The sequence below is a fragment of the Montipora capricornis genome, chromosome 4, assembly GCF_036669925.1.
Source record: "Montipora capricornis isolate CH-2021 chromosome 4, ASM3666992v2, whole genome shotgun sequence".
In the NCBI taxonomy this organism is placed as follows: domain Eukaryota; kingdom Metazoa; phylum Cnidaria; class Anthozoa; order Scleractinia; family Acroporidae; genus Montipora; species Montipora capricornis.
In genome coordinates this window covers 20,983,841-20,994,049 of record NC_090886.1, presented here as the reverse complement: position 1 = coordinate 20,994,049, position 10,209 = coordinate 20,983,841, and positions in this window count along the sequence as shown.

The following is a 10,209-nucleotide window of genomic DNA, read 5'->3' as shown; positions in this document are numbered from 1 at the left end:
GGGAAAAAGAGATTTTGTCTATAATTATCATAACAGTAGACTCCAATTTGGTTTTTTTTTTCTTAATTTAAATGATGCAATTAGGGAAGGCGATGCTGGAAGGCTGTTGGGATTTTTTAAGTTTGCTCTTTTGATAGAATATACTTACAAGCACACTAAATATGCGTACTTGTTGTTGCATTTTTTTGCAAAGATATTTGCTCTTCTTTAAAAAGAAGCAGCACTCCGCCTTCTAACTAACAGGTTTTTTAACAGCGACGGAAGCAAGGGAGGGAACAAGCCCCTTGACCTTGAGATGGAGCATCTCAAATTTTCATTAAAAATGGTCCTCAAATCCTTGCTTGGAAATGTCACTAAAAAGTCTGCACAGAGAGTTGCGTGATCCCTCGAAACTCTTGAAGAGATCATGGACAGCATCCGTGATGGCCTTCACCAAAAAAAGAAATCTGGTCATCATGGCACAAAAGACCCCCAACAGGCTGTCAATATTATACTGACTGACCTCATCAATGCACAAGTTTTCCATTATACACCAGGAAGATGTGGGTATCATTCTTTTAAGAACATGAAGGAAAACGTTGTGGACATTGACTTCAGGGATTTCTTTAAGTGGGCACATGGTCACTTTCACACCTGGAAGGGAATATATGAAAACCCTCTGAGAAATTAAATTGAAGTGCTAAAATTGACACATAGAAGAAGTTACTTTAATTTACTCATGACACCCCAATTCTGAAGAAATATGGTCTGCTCATTATTATACAGGTCACAGTCAGTTTATTACTATATATAAATATACAGGGGCACCCAACGTTAATTTTGGGAAAACATCTGTTCGGAAGACAATTAGAGATCTAGAAGTTTTGGAACATTTGTTGTAAAATGTCTTGCTCACCTGCCTGTCCTAGGATGTTCGAACATCTAAAAGATGGTATAATTGCCCATTTTTAACGAATTTTTACTCTAAAAGGGTCGCCTAGAATTTTCGGGAGCCTTTTTTCTGGCTCAAATTTTCGAAACAGTACGTTTTGGTCCCTATAATTTTCGGATCACTAGCCTTTCAGCTGGGAATTCCGAACAGATGAAAATTTTTTGGAGGATAAAAATATGCCTATATCTACCAAACTACCAAACTAGATACCAAACTACGTCCAACAATGCTATGTTTAAGTGGTTTTGAACACGAATGCGAGAACGGATTGATTGAGCACGGAAATTTAAATTGAAATAAGGAAAGGTTCAAGCATTTTGGCGTTTGGGTGTTAGGCAATAAATTAAGGAATAGAGCTCTAAGGAGAAATACGGTAGTGCCCAAAACACAAATGTTATGATTTCCTTAGTGATTTTTTTCGGTTGATATTTGCAGTGCATTCACAGGATTGCGCGCAGTTGAAGCAGGTTATTATAAGTTGTTGGATAGAGGAATACGAATGAACAAATTCAAATGGATTCGTGTACTTTTGTACAATTGGTCTTTCCTGAAACTTTCCACTTTGATCTCTCGGATGTGAGTTTTGAGTAAACTCAAATAGAAATATTGAGAAGCAATCTTGATTTATTGCCGTAGAAGCCAACGTGTACAAACAAACCATGCGAATAAACAGAATAAAACCATGACTGTAAACTTCATGAAACTTACGATTTTTTTAACATCTCCTCCTGTTGATATACACGTCCTTTGTCTGATCCAGGAAACCAATACACTTCCAGTGCCATTTGAAAGAACCAGTTCACCTGTTTCTCGGCCTTTCTTTCGCTATTTGGTTTTTAAAACAACAGGGAAGCGGTAAAGTGCGTTCGACCGAAAGGCCACAGAGCTTGCCAACCGAATCGCTAATTTCGCTCTTAATGAAGACTCTCCAGAGATTCAAACCCGACTCTGGACAAGCTATGAGATGTTTCAGATGGCATATCTCCATTTATACAAATAAAATCAAGTTACACCGTCCATGTCATTGTAAGAAAAAAAGGCAGCAAATTTCTTCGTATGCTAATGGCGGTCAGTCTCGAGGACTTTGCGAGAGCTGCGCGCAATCACTTTCAGCGTTTTCACTTCCGGCGTTTTAACAGCCAATCAGATCACGAGTTTGGTCGGCCAAAATTTGACCGACCAAACGGAATTCTTGAGAGACTTTTGGTCAGGCCCAATTTTAGCGAGCGACGACATAAGAGAACATAAGATCGAAGCTAAAAATGGGCCGGATCGCAGGTTATGTCACTTTCGATTTTGCAATTTACTTGAACGTAGCAAAAATCTCCCAAAATGTTTGTCGCTGATCGTAACTTTTTATATTCTATATTCACGGTTCAAAATTAATGTTGTTTTCATGTCGTAAATATTTTATTCTCGATCGACCGTTCGGGAAACTTCCTTCTGCTCTTTCTGAAAACTGTGTATCAATAGTTATTTGCTTTTTCATCAATATTTGTTTTGCATAAAGCAAGCTAACAAGATCTGTACCTTGCTGAGTTCGCATTTGTTAGAGTTAATAGTATTTTCGGTCCGATGCTTCTGTTTTATGAGGGAAATGTTGTCTTGGTCTCCCATCCAAACACTAACCCCGCCCGGCAGGGCTTAACTTCAGTGAACTTTAGTATTAGAAAGCTGTCAGATGCTCAGAGGGCACACTTGTGGTAAACAGAAGTTGTGGGGGAACTTGAAAATTATCAACATGTCAGCCCAGAAGCCAATGTTTCTCGCTTCTCCTTTATTTGTTGTTCTTCAGAGACTGGAATGCTGTATTTCAATACCACACAATTCAGTGCCTTCTGATTTTCTGTAGCACGTACCACAGGCAACCCAGTGTATGCTTCACAGAAGCATCTCGTTACTGGGTTGCCAACCCAGTCGGAATCTGTCTTTAATTTCGTCGTTTTTTTATTTTTCGTTTTCTTTTTTTTTTTTTTACTGGGTTGCCTTATAAGGCAAACCCAGTCGAGGTCTGCGTTTAGTTTGTTTGTTTTCTTTTTTTTTTTTTTGTTTTTTTTTTGTTTTTTTTTCCGTGTCGGTAAAAGTCTTGCCTGTCACTCCCCTGGTAAGTGGTGTCTTTGTGTATAGAGCCTTCTGCGCGTATTTTCTTAGGATCGAGAGGGTAGTGGAACTGCGTAGATTTCTCAGGTGGACACAGTAGAATCATTAACTTAGCGTGCAATGGCGTCGAAAGTCATGCAACGCGAATGGCGTTTTAGTGGATCCTTAAACAAAATATACCCTTATGGAGCTCAATAATGGAAAGTCAGTTGGATAAACTAGGCATGAATCTCAAAAGCGACGAGTACTGGACTTCCACAACAATCTATCGCCCGTCGAGACGAAATCAAAGTGAGCAGTATTTACCTGAAGTACATGGTAATTTGACACAATTGAGTTTCTTCGCCTCTAAGAGCAAATATGTTGTTTGTTTCAATAAAATTTTCGCTGGAAAAGGATTCTGTGGTATTTTCTGCCTTTGTGAATTATAAGATCATGTTGTGTATTGAATTTTCGAGCTTAAGGTTGAAATGTGATATGGGAGAAGTTTTTTAGTATTGCTCTGTAAGCAGGAAGGGTTCACAGGCCTGTTGGAAGCGTGCTTGAGTTTCAACAAAATGAGCCCCAAAATCAGTGAAAACTTGTGACGCAGATGAATAATAAAGTAGCTGCTATTTCCAAAATGATGGAATTACCTGGTGATAAATAACATCGTACGTGTCTTAGAGAGTAAATTTTGACTTTCCATAAACAAGAGTTGGGCGATTGTGATCTTTGTTTTGACTTCGCTCATTTCATTGTCAAACTTTATAACACTTGACAGAAAAAGAAACTTACAAAAACCCGGTATCTTGCCATCATTTGACACAGATGCTTCACTGTTTGGCGAGTAAACATGCCGCGGTAACTTAATCACGGCGCCCGCTGAATTCCGGCCATGTCACTTTCGATTTTGCAATTTACTTGAACGTAGCAAAAATTTTCCAAAATGTTTGTCGCTGATCGTAACTTTTTATATTCTATAGATCGTTTTCACGTGACGTCATCACCTTCCAAAATCTAAAACTAAAGATCCACCAAAGTTTTTATCCTCATCAGGCATAAGAGGCGGCATATCTATATCTGTTGACAATTTCACAGCTCAATAGCGTGCTTCGTTTGGAAACCAGAGCATTTTGAATTTCCGGATTATGTAGGTGCGTGACACAAAGCTACGATCAAGTTTGTTGAAAAATATATACTTATCTCATGATTTTGAGCCCTTTTAGAAGTTAGAGCATTAGGAAAAGTGCTTATGTAAATGCTTGTTTTTTCAGTAGTGATAATCAGTCGCCTAGATAGCCAAAGTCAGTTCCAGATGTTTACACTATTTTCCGGCCTGCGAAACATTTCGACGAATATCTGAAGTTTGGGGAAACGCAGAGGCCTAAAACTTGGACAAGTGTCTTATTTCTTTATCTTCTATAAGATAACACTCTCTTAGCGTTTTGCACTGGATAGTTTTTGATTTATTTTTTTTATTGCGTGACAGTGAAAACGATCTATATTCAAGGTTCAAAATTAATGTTGTTTTCATGTCGTAAATATTTTATTCTCGATCGACCGTCCGGGAAACTTCCTTCTGCTCTTTCTGAAAACTGTGTATCAATATTTATTTGCTTTTTCATCAATATTTGTTTTGCATAAAGCACGCTAACAGAATCTGTACCTTGCTGAGTTCGCATTTGTGAGCGTTAATAGTATTTTCGGTCAGATGTTTCTGTTTTTTATGAGGGGTTTATTGTTTTGGTCTCCCATCCCAACACTAACCCCGCGAAACAGGGCTTGACTTCAGTGAAGTTTAGTATTACAAAGTTTTCGGATGCTCATAGGGCACACTTGTGGTGAAAAGAAGTTGTGAGGGAACTTGAAAATTATCAACATGTCAGCCCAGAAGCCAATGTTTCTCGCTTCTCTTTTTTTTGGTATTCTTCAGAGACTGGAATGCTGTATTTCAATACCACACAATTCAGTGCCTTCTAATTTTCTGTAGCACGTAACACAGGCAAGCCAGTGTATGCTTCACAGAAGCATCTAGTTTATTTTTTTCCGTGTCGGTAAAAGTCCTGCCTGTCACTCCCCTGTTAAGTGGTGTCTTTGTGCATAGAGCCTTCTACGCGTATTTTCTTAGGATAGAGAGGGTAGTGGGAAATGCGTAGATTTCTCTGGTGGACACAGTAGAACGATTAACTTAACCGGCAATGGCGTCGAAAGTCATGTAACGCGAATGGCGTTTTAGTGGATCTTTGAACAAAATGTACCCTAATGAAGCTCAATAATGGCAAGCGAATTGGATACTGGACAAGACAGGCGGTCGAATGTTAGAAGCGACGAGTAATGGACTTGGACAACAATCTGTCGCCCGTCGAGCCGTAATCAAAGTGAGCTGTCTTCCTAACATTTTGCCAAGCGTGGTGTTTTGTACAACACTCAAACCAAATGAACAGTTCTCTGGTAACTCAGTGTGGGTTCAACAAAGACAGAGAAGGAATCCATATAGTGGATCTGTTATCTCAGTTGTCTCGCTATTTGTCAGATTTGTATTTACCTGTTCTCAACTCTGCACAGTCTTCCTGTATAACAATTGGAAATTTCACTAATGAGTCATTGACGTGAATGGCGTTTTAGTGGATCTTTAAACAAAATATACCCTCATGGAGCTCAAGAATGGATCGTCAATTGGATGAGCAAGACAGCGCTGAAAAATAATTATCTGGATTTTAAGAGACGAGTAATGGTCTTCGACAACAATTTCATTTTTCTCCTTTGGATATCAAGTGAGCCTTGTTTCTAATATTTTACTAACTTGGTATTATATAAAACACGGAAATCAAATAGCAATTTTTTTATGGATTTAACCATAGTTACTAACTATGATTTAACAAATTAACATTGAAGGAATCGAACACCTACAAGAATGCATCACAGTGTTTACTTAAGTCGCATCTTAGTTGTCTGACAATTTACATTTACTGGTATTTTGTACTCAACTCTGCAAAGGTGTAAAATATTTGGAAATGTGACAGTGAAAAATTACTTGAATGAAAGCTTGTTGTCTCTTTTGTGCTTTATTATTTACGGTCAAGGTTCTTTCGAAAAGGGTTGAATGTGAACTGTCAGAAATTTATTTAATTGCATATGCTTTGTGATTGTGTGTTTCGCTTGCACGCACGCAACTGAAATAGGAAGGGTTTCTTGCCTCTTATAGCAAATATGTTGCTTGTTTCAATAAATGTTTCGCTGGAAAATATTTCTGTGAAGTTTCTAGCTTTTGTAAATTTATCATGTTGTGTAATTTTCGAGCTTAGCATACATGCGTTGAAATGTGATACGGGGAGAGTTTTTGTGGTAACGCATAAGTCACGAAAATAAACAGGTCTGTTGAACAAAGGAGACTTTTGTCTGATTGGCTGTTGAAAATTGTAGTATCCAGTGTTCCAACCGCGCGCTGTTATATAAACAAAGATGGCTTTCGAAGCGGTGATTTCAACCTGTGCTTCTTCGATCGTCCTATATAGCTTCTGCCAGTTGAAGGTGGTCATTTATAGTTTACGTGACAGGGAAAGATTCTGCAAGGGGCATTTTAGTCGGCGGGAATTTTTCTTTCGTTACGCTTTTTGTAAGCAGCCCTTTTAGTCTGCTCGGGGAAGCAACGCCTCTGAAGTTGCTTCGAGTCAGCTTTTATACTTTTTAGCTTTATTTCTCCATTTAAGTGAACAACAAATGCTCAAAGTGCGAAAAGACCCGAGCAAAGGCCAGATTCCTTTGTTGGGAAGGGAGTACTATCTAACGTGGTTGCGAAATATATCCCTCGAGCTCGCAGGCTTCGATTTATCCAACTTGAATGCAGCGCTGGAAGGAAGTATGTCACTTCATTCACTTTCTTTCATTGATCGTTTAGAGTTATGAGATGTCCTCAGTCCTTTGAAAGAACATCTTATCTCAACAGATACGTCGACAGAAATTTAATACCAGCCGCTATTTTGTGTATGTGTCTGAGGCCAACCTGGTTCACTGCATTTATCTCATGTGCAAACACTCTCAAGATACACTACCTTAAAAATTTCAAGAAATTTCATTTAACGGAACCAAAACATTATTCTTAGATACATCAACTGATCATGAAGGCATGCTTGATAATATATGCTAAAATGAGTCAATAATGAAGTTCCAGTTTATTACTTTATTGGATAATTCTGTCCTTGAGCTATGGTAACTCCATGAAGTCTAGCCATAGTAATTATTCATTGTTTTCATCATTTATGCTACCAGCGAGTTATTCAAAAGTGATTTTGATGTTCTTAGGAAATCTATACAATAGTGACGAATGATGTGGTCACTGCCATCAGACTTGTAGGTTGTACTGAAATGAAATTTTCTGAATGAGTTCTCTTTGGGGAGGTAAAAATTTCACTTGACCATTTGTAGATGTAAAATTACACCCACATTAAATGTACAATTAAAATTGGGATGTCTGGAAATACATAAAGCAGGTCTTGTGTTCTGTGCAATGTTTAAAATTAAAAGGGCAATTAAAGGCAAAGCAGACTTTGTGATAGAACTCTGACACAATAAAAACTACTAATTAATTTTGATGTGGGCAGTTCATGCTCATTCATATTCATTGCTCACTTTTGTGGTAAGTTACTATCTCACTGCAGAGAATAAAGTAAATTTATCTAAATCAGGATGAAAATGAACAAAATGTGCAGCCATTGATCTTAAATGTTTTTAGTCTATTAATTAACCCATTGACCCCTGGGGGTTCCCTATTGATGAGTAAAATACTAAGTATGGCCGGTTTTGGCCAGTTTAGCGGTGAAAGGGATTTAATTATTAAATATAGTACATCAATAATATTACCGTATCAGTAATTGAGCCAGTATTAATAACTAATATGTCCCAATAAAATTTAATATTGATTCCAACAGTGTTAAGTAATTAATATACATTGATAAATTTAGGATGATGGAACATCATCACACACCATTTTGTGTTCATTAATTTTATTTTTTACTTCATTCTTGGTGTATGGCAACTTATAGTAACTGCAAAAAACTTGCAGAAGAAATTGAAGAGAAGGTATACCTGAATATTATGGCTGTTTTGTGTGTCAAAAAATTTAATTGACCTGGTTTTTGTTTATTTTTGCTGCCATTCCTTGCACACAGTCACATTTCTCATAAAACTTGAATGTGCAGACAAAAACTTGAATGTGCAGACAAAGGTAAAATAATTCACTGTACAAAGTTTAAAGAATTGTTATAGTTGTATTATTTATTAAAATGGGATTCCAAAAGCAGAAAGGTGCAAATAGTGACACACACACCCATGCAAGGCAAATATACATTATTTACAAATATAATGTATAATTACTTATCATGTAAATCATCATGAACAAAATTATTATACTTTACAATAATTACTTGTCATGTAAATGTTACTATACAGTTTGTAAATATCTTTAAAATTTCAATTACTACAGTTTCCCTCAAATTTAAAGTAAGAAATTTATCAAATCGAAAAGTGCAGTGCAAAGTTGTGGTAAGCAGGCATTTGTATTTGTAAATATTACTACACTAACGAAACATTTTTTAATTAAGTATATTTTTAATAGCTGGGACTAATATTTATTGCAATACAAGCAAGAGTCATATTTGCAGTACATTGCATTTAAGAATGCATTGCATCTGAATAATATGACCCAGAGTTGAATCAACGCACCACAAAGTGCCAAGTTTCGATGGAAATTAGGTTTACTTTCACAGGCCATTTTCGTGCGCCCTGCCACTTTTGAAGGAAAACTTTCAAAGCAGTTCCATTCTTCACAAATATGTGCTTTCCATACTAATGGCGATCGCTGGACGAAGACATATTTGCTGAGATTTGACCGAAAGTAACGTGAACACTGACGCTATTGTCTGATTTGGGGTAAGAAAATTTCAGTTGCGCGTCAAATATACACGGTTGTAGTTCACATTTCAAGAGGAGAAAAGACAAAAAAATGTCCAGAAGGTATGAAAATCACACATTAACAATACAGAGACTTTTGATGTCTTAGTCCAGAGAAAATAACACTTGATGGTGGAAAAAACAAGCACTGTTTTGTCGACAAAGAAAAGCCCTTTGGTAAACGAAGAAGTCGAAACGTCGGGGTTCAGTATTCGCTGTGCCACTTTTACCGGGAATATCTCTAGTCAAACCTTATCTTTGGCTCACAACATATCACCTGTTGACGGCTTTTCGTGGACCAACGTCGGAGACAAAAGTCCTGTACTCTTAATGACAGAGTTCGGTTTAAACAGAAAAAGCTATAAACCGATTGACATTTTGCAAAATGACTCTTTCGTCCGGATAGAATGTATTCGCTTCAAAGAGAGAACAAACGAAATTCTTCTGTCATGTTTTTCTGTTACTTACCTTAACTCCATTCATTGATTATTTTAAGCTGTGACATCCTTTGAGCGGATTACCAGCTCATTTACCAGTGACGCGCCATAAGCAAATCCCGTTAACCTGGCAAATTTGTTTTGCATTCACTTCAAGCGCGGGTATCCACGTGAAAAAACCACAGCGGAAAATTTTAATGCCGGTTCCAGTTACTTTAATACGTAACATAATTCAATATTGGGATTTGCACATTCAATCATGACCATACGAGTTGCAAATAGGCAAAAATTTTCCAACATCGCGCAATCCTTTGACTAGTCTGAGCACAACGCATCATTTTAAACCAGCCGATCTAAGCATGTTTCGTTTCATCCGAGATAAAGGACTTTCCCAAGTAGAAGGAATTGCCGAGGTCTTTCTAGCTTTTGTCCATCTTCTTTCGGTATTTGTACCACAAGTGCATAGATAGCATTGAAAGTGAATGCAATAAAAACTACAACTAGCGACAGCGTCGACATCTTTTCTTCCCGCGTTCTAAGACTGTCTCGAAGGTTTTCAACCAATCACAATGCAAATAAAATTGAATTGACCATTGATGATGCGCATGCGTGACATTAGTCCCCTTTGTTGGTCTGTTGGAAGCGTGCTTGAGTTTCAACAAAATGACCCCCAAAATCGGCAAAAGATTGTGACGCTGATGAATAATAAAGTAGCTGCTATTACCAAAACGATGGAATTACCTGGTGATAAATAACCTTGTCTTGGAGAGTAAATTTTATTTTCCAGAAACAATGGTCAACCCCTGAGAG